This window comes from Lutra lutra, chromosome 6 (assembly GCF_902655055.1).
Source record: "Lutra lutra chromosome 6, mLutLut1.2, whole genome shotgun sequence".
Lineage (NCBI taxonomy): Eukaryota > Metazoa > Chordata > Mammalia > Carnivora > Mustelidae > Lutra > Lutra lutra.
In genome coordinates, this window is record NC_062283.1 from 83,861,721 (window position 1) to 83,878,003 (window position 16,283).

At 38.3% G+C, this 16,283-nt stretch overlaps 1 long non-coding RNA gene across 1 annotated transcript in view; it reads left to right on the forward strand.

The window, feature by feature from the left end:
- LOC125102432 (uncharacterized) overlaps positions 1 to 14,335 on the forward strand; it is a 54,214-nt gene extending 39,879 nt beyond the window's left edge. Inside the window, exon 4 of the long non-coding RNA XR_007128124.1 lies at positions 14,258 to 14,335. This is a non-coding gene — a long non-coding RNA (uncharacterized LOC125102432). The remainder of the gene's footprint in view (positions 1 to 14,257) is intronic.
- Positions 14,336 to 16,283: the final 1,948 nt, after the last annotated feature.

The window sequence follows — 16,283 nt, forward strand, 5'->3', positions numbered from 1 at the left end:
GAGACTAAACAGCATCCTTCTAAAGAATGAATGGGTCAACCAGGAAATTAAAGAGGAATTGAAAAAATTTATGGAAACAAATGATAATGAAAACACAACAGTTCAGAATCTGTGGGACACAACAAAGGCAGTCCTGAGAGGAAAATATATAGCGGTACAAGCCTTTCTCAAGAAACAAGAAAGGTCTCAGGTACACAACCTAACCCTACACCTAAAGGAGCTGGAGAAAGAACAAGAAAGAAACCCTAAACCCAGCAGGAGAAGAGAAATCATAAAGATCAGAGCAGAAATCAATGAAATAGAAACCAAAAAAACAATAGAACAAATCAACGAAACTAGGAGCTGGTTCTTTGAAAGAATTAATAAGATTGATAAACCCCTGGCCAGACTTATCAAAAAGAAAAGAGAAAGGACCCAAATAAATAAAATCATGAATGAAAGAGGAGAGATCACAACGAACACCAAAGAAATATAGACAATTATAAGAACATACTATGAGCAACTCTACGCCAACAAATTTGACAATCTGGAAGAAATGGATGCATTCCTAGAGACATATAAACTACCACAACTGAACCAGGAAGAAATAGAAAGCCTCAACAGACCCATAACCAGTAAGGAGATTGAAACAGTCATCAAAAATCTCCAAACAAACAAAAGCCCAGGGCCAGATGGCTTCCCGGGGGAATTCTACCAAACATTTAAAGAAGAACTAATTCCTATTCTCCTGAAACTGTTCCAAAAAATAGAAATAGAAGGAAAACTTCCAAACTCATTTTATGAGGCCAGCATCATCTTGATCCCAAAACCAGACAAGGATCCCATCAAAAAAGAGAACTACAGACCAATATCCTTGATGAACACAGATGCAAAAATTCTCGCCAAAATACTAGCCAATAGGATTCAACAGTACATTAAAAGGATTATTCACCACGACCAAGTGGGATTTATTCCAGGGCTGCAAGGTTGGTTCAACATCCGCAAATCAATCAATGTGATACAACACATTAATAAAAGAAAGAACAAGAACCATATAATACTCTCCATAGATGCTGAAAAAGCATTTGACAAAGTACAGCATCCCTTCCTGATCAAAACTCTTCAAACTGTAGGGATAGAGGGCACATACCTCAATATTATCAAAGCCATCTATGAAAAACCCACCGCAAATATCATTCTCAATGGAGAAAAACTGAAAGCTTTTCCGCTAAGGTCAGGAACACGGCAGGGATGTCCGTTATCACCACTGCTATTCAACATAGTACTAGAAGTCCTAGCCTCAGCAATCAGACAACAAAAGGAAATTAAAGGCATCCAAATCGGCAAAGAAGAAGTCAAACTATCACTCTTTGCAGATGATATGATACTATATGTGGAAAACCCAAAAGACTCCACTCCAAAACTGCTAGAACTTGTACAGGAATTCAGTAAAGTGTCAGGATATAAAATCAATGCACAGAAATCAGTTGCATTTCTCTACACCAACAACAAGACAGAAGAAAGAGAAATTAAGGAGTCCATCCCATTTACAATTGCACCCAAAACTATAAGATACCTAGGAATAAACCTAACCAAAGAGACTAAGAATCTATACACAGAAAACTATAAAGTACTCATGAAAGAAATTGAGGAAGACACAAAGAAATGGAAAAATGTTCCATGCTCCTGGATTGGAAGAATAAATATTGTGAAAATGTCTATGCTACCTAAAGCAATCTACACGTTTAATGCAATTCCTATCAAAGTACCATCCATTTTTTTTCAAAGAAATGGAACAAATAATCCTAAAATTTGTATGGAACCAGAAAAGACCTCGAATAGCCAAAGGAATATTGAAAAAGAAAGCCAAAGTTGGTGGCATCACAATTCCGGACTTCAAGCTCTATTACAAAGCTGTCATCATCAAGACAGCATGGTACTGGCACAAAAACAGACACATAGATCAATGGAACAGAATAGAGAGCCCAGAAATAGACCCTCAACTCTATGTTCAACTCATCTTCGACAAAGCAGGAAAGAATGTCCAATGGAAAAAAGACAGCCTCTTCAATAAATGGTGTTGGGAAAATTGGACAGCCACATGCAGAAAAACGAAATTGGATCATTTCCTTACACCACACACGAAAATAGACTCAAAATGGATGAAGGATCTCAATGTGAGAAAGGAATCCATCAAAATCCTTGAGGAGAACACAGGCAGCAACCTCTTCGACCTCAGCCGCAGCAACATCTTCCTAGGAACATCACCAAAGGCAAGGGAAGCAAGGGCAAAAATGAACTTTTGGGATTTTATCAAGATCAAAAGCTTTTGCACAGCAAAGGAAACAGTTAAAAAAACCAAAAGACAACTGACAGAATGGGAGAAGATATTTGCAAATGACATATCAGATAAAGGACTAGTGTCCAAAATCTATAAAGAACTTAGCAAACTCAACACCCAAAGAACAAATAATCCAATCAAGAAATGGGCAGAGGACATGAACAGACATTTCTGCAAAGAAGACATCCAGATGGCCAACAGACACATGAAAAAGTGCTCCATATCACTCGGCATCAGGGAAATAGAAATCAAAACCACCATGAGATATCACCTCACACCAGTCAGAATGGCTAAAATTAACAAGTCAGGAAATGACAGATGCTGGCGAGGATGCGGAGAAAGGGGAACCCTCCTACACTGTTGGTGGGAATGCAAGCTGGTGCAACCACTCTGGAAAACAGCATGGAGGTTCCTCAAAATGTTGAAAATAGAACTACCCTATGACCCTGCAATTGCACTGCTGGGTATTTACCCTAAAGATACAAACGTAGTGATCCGAAGGGGCACGTGCACCCGAATGTTTATAGCAGCAATGTCTACAATAGCCAAACTATGGAAAGAACCTCGATGTCCATCAACAGATGAATGGATAAAGAAGATGTGGTATATATACACAATGGAATACTATGCAGCCATCAAAAGAAATGAAATCTTGCCATTTGCGACGACGTGGATGGAACTAGAGGGTATCATGCTTAGCGAAATAAGTCAATCGGAGAAAGACAACTATCATATGATCTCCCTGATATGAGGGAGAGGAGATGCAACATGGGGGATTGAGGGGGTAGGAGAAGAGTCAATGAAACAAGATGGGATTGGGAGGGAGACAAACCATAAGTGACTCTTTAAAACTCCCCTTTGGTAAAGGGTGGTGCGGACCTTCAGGATGGCCCCTTAATCTCTTCACCGTTCTGACCCCTCCTGTATCTTTTGGTAGATTTCTTTTTATAAATAGAGTCCTGTTTCTTTTCCCGCTGTACTTTGGGCCTAATCTATCCATCATTTATGATATGCAGTTTTGCTAATACGAGAGCAGGAAGATTTGTTCCTTCCTTCTGTATGTTTCTGTTGAGAGCTCACCATGTTCCAGATGCAGAGATCATGTAAATGCAGAGCAAAGCTTGGAATCATAGTAATAAGCTAGGTTAACTTCGCAGGGGTGTTGTGTGTAACCATGCAATACATATTTAGTAATTTGCTTTTGGCATTTAACAGGTCATGTTTTGGGGTACGTGAGTGGCTCAGTTGGTTAAGTGACCGAGTCTTGATTTTGGCTCAGATTATGTTCTCAGGATGATGGGATCAAGCCCCATGTCGGAGTCTGCTTGAAATCCTCTCTGTCCCTCTTCCTCTCCCCCTCCCCCGTTCGTGCTCTCTTTCTCTCTCTGAAATAAATAACCTTTAAAAAAAAAAGACATTTTTTTTCTTTGCTTTTGTTATCAAACAAAATGTATTTCCATATCAGTACATATAAATTTATCTCATCCTTTTAATGATGGTTAGTCATTAATATAGATGTACCTTGTTTCTATTGATAGAATGTTTAAAGCCACTTCTGAATTTGCAGTGTTTCACACAATGCTTCATACTTATTTATGCAGATATGAGTGTTTCTGTGGTAGGATGTACTTCAGGATCCTGAAAAAATTCAAGTCAAAGATAAAGTGCAGGGTACAAAAGAAAATAGTTTGTTCTAATTATGCAGAATACGCCTGTATTGCTATTTTATGAGAAGCAAAAATCTTTGTTGTCCCATTAAAATGGAGAACAAATGCACGGAATGCAAGTAATGATTGTACATGAGGGGATAGGATGAGAAAGGGTGAGGAAAGTGGCACAGCAGTACTTGTGCTCTTCCCTTCTTTTTAAAAAAAATTTTTTTTATTTACTTGAGAGAAATTGAAAGAGCACGAGGCGGGGGAGCAGAGGGAGAGGGAGAAAAAGGCTCCCCGCGGAGCAGAGACCCCGAAGCAGGACACGATCCCAGGACCCTGGGATCATGATCTGAACTGAAGGCAGATGCTTAACCAACTGAGCCACCCAGGTGGCCCTACTTTTCCTTTCTATATCATTGGACTGATTTATAATAGGTAGGCATTAATTTTATTTAAAATTAATTCTCAAAAACTATATACAAAGAAAACAGTATTTTCTCTCTATTCTCACAGTGAAAAGCATAAGGCTTCATTCATCCAAGGTAAATTGCAGGTCTTGTTTTTTTGTTTTAATAAAGTTTAATTAAAGAGCTGCTTCTGAAAACTTTAGGGTGATAGGAAAGAACTTGTCCAAGTAATCAGCTTTTTTAAACAAGTAGAAATGAAAAATAAATTTAAATTACCTCTGAACCTCAGTCCTGATTTCTCTGTAGATCAACAGAACCATTCCAAGCTAAGAACTGTTATGTAAAAAAACAAACACAAGGAGTTATTGAGAAATCCAAAATAATTTTGTTAAATTAATTGAGTAACTTCCTTCCCTGTAACCCCCACTCTGCTTTGTAGGCCTGACTCCTTTGGTTCCTCATATACCTCATGGCCTGGTTTCTTTTTGCCCTTCCCAATTTAAGAGGTCCAAAGTCACTTCATGAATAATTAATAAAGACCTAAAAATTATTCATTCCATGATAGTCTGTATGATTTAATATTCTATAACATACCATAACTCCTCAAATCACAAGGTTTTCAGCTCTGAGCTGTTTGTCTAGGTTCCCCAGCTTAGTTTCATAGCTCCTGATTTAGTAATTAACATCACATAATTATTGACAATTTTTGTGTGTGTGTACCCACGTGTGTAGAGAAAGAGAGAGAGACCAGGAGACAGAGAAAGACAGAGAGAGATTTCACAAAGGCTTTAAAGGAGTAGTTTTTAAGGAAATGATTTTGAGCTTTCTCCCTCATGTCCACTGAGTGTGGATTATATTGTTATGGTATCAATGGATACATTACTATATTTATTGGGTGAAAAGAGGATCATAAGAAGCAGATCATTTTCCTTCATTAGGAAAGATCGGGTGAAGATACCAACATCTGGGATTAGTCCCAAACTAAACTGCTTCACCCAGTACATTTCAGCCCAAACATTACTAATCTTACATTTCAGACAGGCCTGCTTTGCTTAGAACCAGATCATCTTTCATCTTTGAAATTCACCTCCATACCTCCGACTCTGCTCGCTCACTAGATACCTCTCCTCAGGAAATGCTGTTGAACTCATTTTCTAACTTTTCTGAGTATGGTGCACAGAGATATAAATGGCATATTTACCTCTTCTAAGGAAAACTTGCCATTTAAAAACAACCCTCCCCACCTCCCCACAAAAGACACTACGATACAGCAGTGCTTGAATTCAGAGAAGAGGAGGTGAAGATTTCATCCAGTATTGCTTATTCTTGGGAGGAGTGGTACTCTTTTCCGTAAAGCCCCCTGTCTTGGTCCTTAATATTGGCATTCCTAGTTCTGTTTTCTCTCGTTTAACTTCCAGTGCCTTTAGGAAAGCAGGCTGCCATTTTGATCACATTAATATTATTCACGGTTGTTTTGAGACCTTCTCTTCCTACTCTTGGCTTCTCTGAGTGTATAACATATCAGGCCAATTAAAATCCACCCATATCCTGCAGTAAATATAACTTATACTGCAGTTATGAGCATAAAGTTGCAGTTGACTCATTGATGTAATGTTATGTTTTTGTAGACATTCAATTAAGTTAATTAATTTTCATCTTGCAGCTTTCATTTCGCAGTTTGGAGCCAATATATATTTTTTTTCTGAGTTTCAATCATTTTTCTAGACCTTTAAAAATCTAACAGCCCATTGGCATTGGGCTCAAATGACTAATGGATAAAATGGCCTTGATGATGCTGATTTAATAGAGGAGTGTCTTTTAAAACTCTTTTTAAAAAAAAAATTTATAATGGTTTACCGTTCTGACATGTATGTGTTTTTACAGCAAATTATCTTCCTGAATTTTCTATATCTTAGTTACTTAATTTTTGAAAAATTAAAGTGCTCTACTTCTTTATAGTCAATTTTCTTTTCTATTTTCATATTTTGATATATAAGATCTAATGTACAATCCAATCTTAAGGCAATTTCTGTAATTTACTATCTATTGCCAATTCTTTGAAACACTGATGTCCAGTGAACCCATTGGACCACCCCTTTCACAAACTATGGCTCCAACTTTGGCTTCTAAAAAGATAGTTCTGGGCGCTTGGGTGGCTCAGTCGGTTAGGCAACTGCCTTCGGCTCAGGTCATGATCCCAGGGTCCTGGAATCAAGCCCCGCATTGGGCTCCCTGCTCAGTGGGGAACCCGCTTCTCCCTCTCCCTCCACTGCTCCCCCTTCTTATACTCTTTCTCTCTCTCTCTCTCCCCCCAACCTCGGTCAAATAAATAAATAAAATCTTTTTTTTTTTTAAAGATTTTTATTTATTTCTTTGACACAGATCACAAGTAGGCAGAGAGGCAGGCAGAGTGGGGGAAGCATGCTCCTGCTGAACAGAGAGCCCAGTGCAGGACTTGATCCCAGGACCCTGAGATCATGACCTGAGCCAAAGGCAGAGGCTTAACCTACTGAGCAACCCAGGCACTGAATAAATAAAAATCTAAAAAAAAAAAAAAAGTTCTTTGGATGATGAAGCCTCCAGCCCCTCAACTGTGGTAGTTCCTACAGAGACTTCCCTTCGTGTTTCTCCAGACATTAATTTTTGTTAACAACTAAACCACAGTGCACCATGCTGCCCCACTTTGGAAAATGATGCATGAGTGTAACTGTGGGATGCTCTGAAAAGAAATCCAAAATCAGCATACACACTTGTAATTCCCAAAACATGGGCACCCTAAGTTCACTAAGTTCAAAGTTTCTCATATCCTTTAAAGTCCAGGAGCATTTTTGTGAAGTCTGCAAACTGTTCTTAGTTTAGCTGAGAACCTTAGTTTAGCTGAGTTACCAAGCTCCCCAGTGGATTCTTGGTAAACCTCCATCTCTCAGCTAACAGAGACAAAAGTGTTTTTTCTTCTCTGCCGTGTTTCCTATTTTACTTGTTGTCATCTGGGTGACATGTACTTCCGTATTGTTTTTATTCAGCAGAGAGGAAAAGCCCCATACTAGCCTAGTTGTTCTGCAAGGAGAGAACATTTTCTGTGTCACAGAGGTTGGTAGAGACTAATAAAATCAGTAAAGTTTCACTGCTTGCCTTAGGAAGACAAATATTTACATTATTAAATGCACAGCTTGCTTTCTGACACATTGTTTTGTGGCCTGGCTAAGTTATTGATAGTGATTTCAGGAGGGATCAAAATGCCAGGAAGAAGATATTAAATAAAGCATTTTTTTAAAACTGTTTCTGTTTTATAATCCTGAAGGCAAAGGTGAATTCTATTTTTATTCTCATGCTCATTGCCTTTTATGAAAAGATTTCCCTTTAACATCTTTGAGGGACCTTAATTTAGGATGTCTCTATAGAGTCCAGTTTCTTTTCTTTGGAAAACCTGAATATCATATTGCAGTACAAAGCTCTCCTCCTGCTGTCCCCCCTCAGAGGGTGCCACGGAATTCACAGAAACAAGAATGTTTTGGAATGCTGGCAAAGGAGCAAAAACAGTGTGTCCTCCCCACACATTTAGAAAAATAAAGGTACGGAGGACATGGCGTACTTCTTATTAAAGGCTTTGAAAAACACCACACCTCAGTAAACATTCCTCAGGAGCTGAGGAAACACTCTGGTCAATGGCTTACCTCAGCTCCCTTAATTCTGTTTTAGGGACATGGACAATGGCACAGACACAATGCTGGCCTTGGAGATGGAGAGCCAAGCCAGGGCCATGCAGGCACACTCTTGTCTTGCTTCAGGCAGTTCGTGTTGTCATCCCAAGACGTGTTTGGGATTTGCTGAACACTCATCATATTAGATAACCAAGTCTTGGTGCTTTCTTCTGTCCCTGAATGAGACACTTTACAACTTCCTCCTTTTTGGACTTCAGAGCTCCCGGTGAGTCTCCCTTTGGAGCTCCGCATGGGCCAACCCAAGGGCAGCTGTCTCTGACGTTAGTTTATTTACCCCCCTCCTTCGTTTGAAAACACAAGTATCATCATCTGCTGTGACAGTAACCAGAGAGAACCAAATATTCAGCTTATGGTCAGATCGCACATCGTCATGCCCTTTTGCGTCCCTAATGTTTCACCTGAAGTAGGAAGTACCTTTTCCACCAAGAGGGAAGTGCTCTACTAGGAATGTTCCCATCATTTTTGAAAAGACAGGCAACATTCTAGATTCATTCCCATGACAGAGGTTAGTACTGAACCGGCTTCCCTTATTTTGTGAACCAAATATTCTTTACTGATGCCATTTTTGTGAATCACTAACTGATTTTTGTGAATCACCTTACGCCAGCCCCTTGAAACAACTCTAGACTCCCTGAGTGCTCTATGCTGGAGTTTTGTAAAAAGCTAGTGAGAGCTCCCACTTGGGCCTTCAGGTTTCTCCAGAGTGGTGGTTCCCTCACAGACAGCTCCACTGAAAGAGGAAATCAGAAATATGTGTGAGCTACAAAAAGGCAGATACATAGGCCTCATTCTGCAGATTCTCATTCAGTGTGTGTACGGTTGGGGACCCAGTATCAATGATTTCTTAATGCTCAGGTCATCCTAATTCACAGGAGGTTTGTTAACTAGCAATTAGGACCACGTGTCCGGTTGTCTACTCCCCTCCTCATTTCTGATTTCCCTGTTTTATGATTCCCATACATATCTCAGCTTCCCCTCTCTTGTCACTTGCATCAATGACAATTTTCAGATTGGCCACCTCAGTATCAGCCTCTGACCCCACTCCAGAACATGACTCATGCTTACTACTATTCTGGTTTTACTCTCTCAGCCCTCCTAGCCCTTACTTGGACACCCTCCTGCCAGGAAAGAATAATCAGACACATGCACTGAGCAGGGCAGGGTCTCCAAAACATGGTACCATGGCAATTGTTTGATTTGTTATCCTTAAAAATTCTTTATGTAAGGGCTTTATCAAAATGACTGTGAGTGATACATAAAAAATAAGTAAGGACATCACCACCTTCAACCTTTGGGCTGCAAAAAAAATGCATTGTCTTTGGCTGTGTCTTTGCTCCACCTTTGTTCTTCTGTCTTCTAGGGTAAATATATATATGAAGAATGTAGGCTAGAAGTAACTCTAAGCAGCTGTCGTGCTCTGAAGGAGGGCATGCAGAGCAGACAAGGTGAAGAGTTATCTGTGGTTATATGAAGCATGGTTGCAAAAGATTTGGCCATACAGGGGACTGCTGAAAATGAATAGCAGGATGAAGACTAACCTCAAGGGAACAATCCACAAAGAAGATGCTTATTTGGAGGCAAGTTACCTGAGCCCCTCAAAGTATAACAGCAAACACCCAAAAACAAAAACATTAATTTAAAGAAAGAAGAAGAATTGGCCAAACCAAGCTGAAATATATACTACTTTGGAACTGCAGGCTACAGTCGTATTGCAAAATGCCTAGAATGAATTGGTACCTTTGCTTATGTATAAAGAAAGCTAAGTCTCAAGATGGAAGTTAAGCTGGAAAACAAAAGCCTTTGGGTAGAAACTGACATACAGTCGGAGTATTGAAACAGACTGTAAATAATTGGGAAAAAGTCCTACCTGTGAAAGTTTATTCTGTGCATATTTCCCAAAGAAGGCTCACTGAAGCTCAGAAATTCTGTTCAGAAAAATGCACCAGGCTGATCTTCTACAGCTCTAAGGGGGGAGCACATTTATTGAAAGTCTACTTGGTCAAAGATTGTGAATGATCTTGGGGAGGGACAATGTAATATGAGCCCAACAGTATTATTTTTAGTAGAGTCAGATCTTCTGCCTTTTCTGCCAATTTCTTACTTTTTTTTCTTAGTTCTAAATAATGATGTTACATCCTTCACCAACTCTCTTAAGGTATAGTGTATATTTTTGTGTTTTAATATAATTTTATTGTTATATAACATACAAAAAATGCACAAATCTAGAGTGTGTGCTTTATTGGGTTATCACAGAGTAAACACATGTAATCACCACCCAATCAATAGAATATTATCAGCATCTTAAATTTCCCCACTATGTCCCCAAACACTACCCAAACTACCTTTTAATACCATAGATTAGTTTTACCTGTTTTTGAACTTTATATACATGCAATGACTGACTTCCTCCACTTAACATTATATTGGATTTGGCAATGCTGTTGGGTATTCCAAACAGCCTGTTCAATTTTAATAAAGAATATTCTCAGGTATGTAATATGCAAACATCTCTGTCAAAAGAAGACTGTCAAGATGCTGTTAAGAACAAACTGTAGCAAGTATAGGCAGCACTTTCCTTACAGCTAACTTGATTTTCTCATGTACTTTATCTGCCCAATCTTTATCGGTGCTTTTTAGCCTTTATGTTGAATCAGATATAGAGAGTATCTAGAATGATGCCCATACCATAAGTGTTTAGACAGATCATTTTCATTAATTCATTGTCTCTATATAATGACCACTCACATAAACTCAGACTATTATCAACATCCATCAAAGTCTTCTTCTTGCATCTCCTAATCACTACTTACCCCCAAAGATGATTACTAGCCTGATTTCAAAAACATAAAATAGTTTTTCCTACTTTTATATTTTGTGAAAGTGACATATGAAATATACTTTTTTGGGGTCTAGCTTTGTTCTCTAGTATTATGTTTGTGAACATTCCCCAGATGTTGGCATATAGTTATGGAATGCTACTTCTCATCTCTGGTGTTCCATTATAGGAATATAACATGATTATTCCACATATATATATGCCCTTGCACTCTCTAATAGTTTTTTAATGAACAGATGTTTCTAATTTTAATGTAATGCATTTTATCAATTGTTTCTTTTAAGACTAGTGCCTTAAATGAGTTCTGTTTAAGAAATCTTTACCTTGCCCAAATCATGAATTAGTTTCCTATCTTTTCTTCTAGAAGATTTATTATTTTGCCTTTTGCATTTAACTCTACAGTATACCTAAAATTGACCTTAGTATGTGATATGAAGTAGGAGTTAAATTTTACTTTCTTTTTCTCTGTGCATATCCAGAGGACCCAGCATCATTTACTGAAATGTGGTACGTTACCTTCTGCCTGGAAGTGTCGACTTTACCAAAATATAGTGTTTATATAAGTATATATACTTATATACTTATATAAAGCCTCTCCCATTTGTTTACTTTGGTCTCTTCCATTGGTTTACTTTGGTCTGGTCTCTTCCATTGGTTTACTTTGTCTATCATTACACTTTGTCTTTATTACTACTGTTGCTTTATAATGATCTTAATATCTGGTAAAATGAGCCCTCCAACTTTTCTCTTCTTTTCCCAGAGTATCCTGGCTATTCCTGGCCCTTTACATTTCCATATCACTAGTATATCTATATCTGGATCCTCTGTGGAACTATTTCTGTTGTCTGGATTTTTTTCCTTGGTTTTCTGTCAGAATTATCCAATAACTTACCATTATCCAGAGGATAAAGTCCATGTCTCTTATCATAGCATAATACAATGTTGTCATGGTATTGCATTTCCATTATTACTAATGAGACAATCAAATAGTTATGTTTCTTGGATATTCACATCTTCACTTTTGTACTATGCCTGTTCACATCTTCTGACCATATTTGAAATTTGAATGTCTGTCTTTTCTGGTTTACGAGAGTTCTTTTCTTCGCTAGAGATGCATTCTTGTCTTTATGTAGTTCTCTTTTCTGATTACTGACCAACCTTCATTTCTCAGTTTGAAGTCTAATAATGTTAAACTGCTTATAGGAAAACTATACACACGTTATTTTGCTTCTTCTGCTCGCTCTAATTCAGTACCCATCCTCTTCCTTCCGAAATTGGCCAACTCCTGTTCATTGTGTGAAATTTGGGTTAGAGCTGATTTCCTTTCAGAATTTCTTCCCTGGGGCCCTACCATTAGAATGGCTTCTACGCCACTCTATGCTTGTCTCTCTCTTGGAATTTACCTTACAATATCTGAAGTTATCTTTTTTATGTATCTGCCCATTTATGCGTCTTTTTCATGTCTGTGCACCATCACTTGTGCAGTTTCTGACTCGTATTATTTAAGTCACTCACCATTGATGGCAATCTCCAATCTAGACAGTTCTTGCCCAAGAGCAGCTGCTAAACAACTTGAAGTCTTGTCTGTGTATTTGTTGCAGCAGTTTCGTATTTGACAGTAATTTTTGCATCTAGAACAAGTGAGTAGATGATGCCTAATAATAACATGGGAGGCTGTCATGCAGAAGGTTCCTGATATTCTAAGGAAGCTTGGGCCAGACGTCCAAGAGGAGACTTCCCATTTCAGGAAACTTAGCAACTTCCTCTTTCTGGCCTTCAGAGTTTCTGATTGGATTCCCTTCTTAGACCCACATAGGATAATCTAATTCCAACTGCCCCTCTAAACATGCTGGGGATGTAAATTCTTGTGGAGACTCCCCACTTGGAGGGGATGAGTGCTCTGCTGCCTCAAAACATTATACCTCTTTTTAAGGGATTGCCGGGCAGGAGAAATGCTTCAACCAACATCTAATTACTAATGGAAATGAAAGGAATAACTTAACCTCCCACTCTTACTACTTTCAAACAACACCCAACATGTTTAAATAGTCTTCTAAAATCTCCTTTATGTGAATAACTTATATAATCTTTCATCCGCCTCAGTGGACTGTATTAAAATCCTACATAGGTAAGAAAAGACCATTTCTGATGACTTTGATATGGATGAAATATATCTTTCTCTGTGGCTATCCTTCTGAGCATAAGTAACATTTGACCTGTGTGTCTACATGGTAGTGGGTTGGGGGGGGGTGGGTCAAGTGGGAATATGTTGCGCTGCCAACCAGAAGCTGTCGTTTCTTGTAGTTAAATTGGATTCTCCCTAAGAAGTGTTTCATTGAAATGTTTGCTTCAAAATGACTCTGTTCTGCTGCAGTGAGGAGAGACTTCCAGTTAAAACATTTAATTAGTTCCCAATTTAGTTGGCCAGAATGATCAGTCGGCCTGTGTTTTGGAACCTGAGTTTGTACATTCCTTGGGATTGGTGAGTCTTGCCCAGCGGATGTGGTCAACTGTGAATAGTTTGTATGCAGTTCTCATCATAGAACAGATTTTTCTCCAGCTCCTTGAAGGAGAGCTAGAAAGAGATTATGAAAAAGTGAGTGATATAGAGATAAGACTTCTTTGTCTTCTCCTTTACCTCCCCACAGAAGCATATAGTAAGGTTATCTCCAGTCTTAGAAGTTGCAGATGCTGGGAGAGCACATGGAACTAAAATGAGCAGGACTCTGGTTTAAACTGCTTGGACTGTTTTCACTCACTTTCTGGGTAGTGCCTTTAGACATACTACATTCTAAGTAAATATTTTTTAGATAAAACAAATAAATTGCTTTACCAACATTGGTGTGTGTATGTGAATTTGTGGGCCGTATGTCTGTGAATAATTCGATTCCTCAGTCCAGCTAACCTTCTTGTTTATTTCCGTAGTACAAATCTAACCTGCTTTTTCTCTCTGTACCAGATGATAGGAAGTTCCGACCCAAATTCCTTATAGTCTTAATAAGTTAGCTTAATGAGTTTATAATACTTCGCTGAGAGAATATCTTCACCCTTTCCAAGTTCCATCTAGTCGAGGGGACTTTGAGAAGATGAGCTCTTTCTTTCAGCCCAGCTCTTTCTCCTTCAAAGAACCCCAGTTTCATCTGTCATTTCTCTAATCCTAGCACTTAATGTTCTACAAATAGCAAATAGCATAGATTCCTGCCTTTTCCATGACATTTCACATGACTCTGCTTTTGACTATGCCCTTTACTTACCCAGAAATGCCCTCGCCCCTGTCACCATCTGTATAACAAAAATTCAAATGTGATTTCTTCCAGGAGGACATCCCTGAAATCTCCAGGTGGGTTAATGGCCTTTCCCCTGAGTTCCCTTCTGCTGTCATAATCAACCAATAAGTGGTGTAGGAGGATCTTCATATGTGTTAGTGAATGCATGATACTCCCAACCTATGTTGATTCTCTTGAGTGTGTCTCTGTTTATCTAGACCATGAGCATCTTGAGATCAGGGACTCTGTTTCATTCATATCCTTCATATCTGTATTCCTGGAGTCCAGCCAAAAGCCTGGATGGAATATGGAGGGTGCTCAGTAATTGTTCTATTAGAAAACTGATGGGAAACATTTTTAATACCTTGAGAACAATTAGAACTGGGCCTCTTCCAGAAGGCAACACAATTTCTTTGAAATATTTCCCCATGTCCTCATTCTTTAAGATGCTGAAGCTAAAAGCCCACAGACGCATATGTCGCCATGTATCACTACTTATATCCTCCTCCTGCCTCAGGCTCTTCAGCTGGCGAAAGGGAAAAATGCTGGTGATTTACAAAGAATTTTTGCCAATAGATACAGCTTCTTAGAACTTCAGGATACTAACTGACATGATGTGTTAAAACATGAGTGTAAAGAAAGTTTTCATGGATAATAAATCATAGAAGGAAATTTTGCTAATCTCAAAAATTCATGAGGGAGCATTAGAACAGAAATAGAAGGTAAATGAAAGCTACTGATCAGTGAATCATTTGGACAGAATCATAAGGGTCCACCCGCTAACTATGTTTTCTTTTCACATCTCACTGTTTTTGATGCAGACAAGTGAGTTAAATCAGGGATGAGGAAAACATATGTGGGCTAACTGGCTAAATGCTACCTGATTGCTTTGATGCATAGGCCTCATTCATTTAGGGCTTATTTTCATAAAATAAGCTTTGTGAACTTTGTAATTGGCAAAGAATGCTTGAGTTGAGTGTAAAAGATAACATTCTTGGAAAACTGAGATATTTTATTTCTCTGTTTTAGAAATTAATATGAATAAAAATGAGAATGCTTTATCTGGGAGAACATAATACCTCTGAAAGAATATATATTTAAATGATCTGGAAATTAGTTTCTTTGTTCTTAATCATTCTGTAAAACAGTAAGAATATTTTTCCTTTGGGTTCTAAAGTGTAGTATTTTACTTACTGTCAGATACCCAAGATAGCATCGGAACCTCGGACCCATAGAAAATAAGCATCAGAGGGGAGTGTTAAAACCAAAAGCAAAAATAGTCGAAAACAAAACAAAATGCAAGTACTTTGAAAGAATATGCCCTATGGGAAAACTAAGAGCCAAATGAAAATAAGCTGCTAAGATCACCCGTACAGTGCAGTGTGTGCGTAATGGGAGCTGACCAAATAAATGATCTCATCAGATTTTTGACATCTTGGTTTTCTGAGGTATTATAATGGCTTGCCTACCATTATTCCAAAGAAAACAATCTTACTTTTCACTTACTTGCATGGGAAGCTCCATTATTCAGACGTGGGGAATATCTTTGCAAGAAGCTTGAAAGTAGATACATCAGAATATCCAGGACTGCTGAATATGCTTAGAAAGGAAGAGTTGTGTTTCAGTCAATACAAGTTTTGGCAAGTCTGTCAGTTCCCACAGTTACAACACAGATCCCAGGTTTTGACTTGTGCTCCAGTAAATTCACACTCACATCATACTGTTAATAGGCATGAGCTGAAAAACAAGACAATCAAATAGAATATAAGTTGGCCTCATCTTCAATAAACATGAATTATTTTTTTTATATTTATTGTGGATGTACTCAAGCCTTGTGCCTAGTGTTTAAATATATGGAATTGAATGGTAGTAATAATACTAGCCATATGGCTTGAAAGATTGCTATAGTCTCTGAAATTCTTTCCAGGCAATATTGTTTAGGTACACCATTTAAATAGAATAAAATGAGATTACTTTCACTCATTTTGACAACTGTTGTAAATGGCAAACTTAAAAATGTATTCCAGGAGGTCATAACCTGATGACAAAGAACACCATACAGTATCACTGAGTTTAG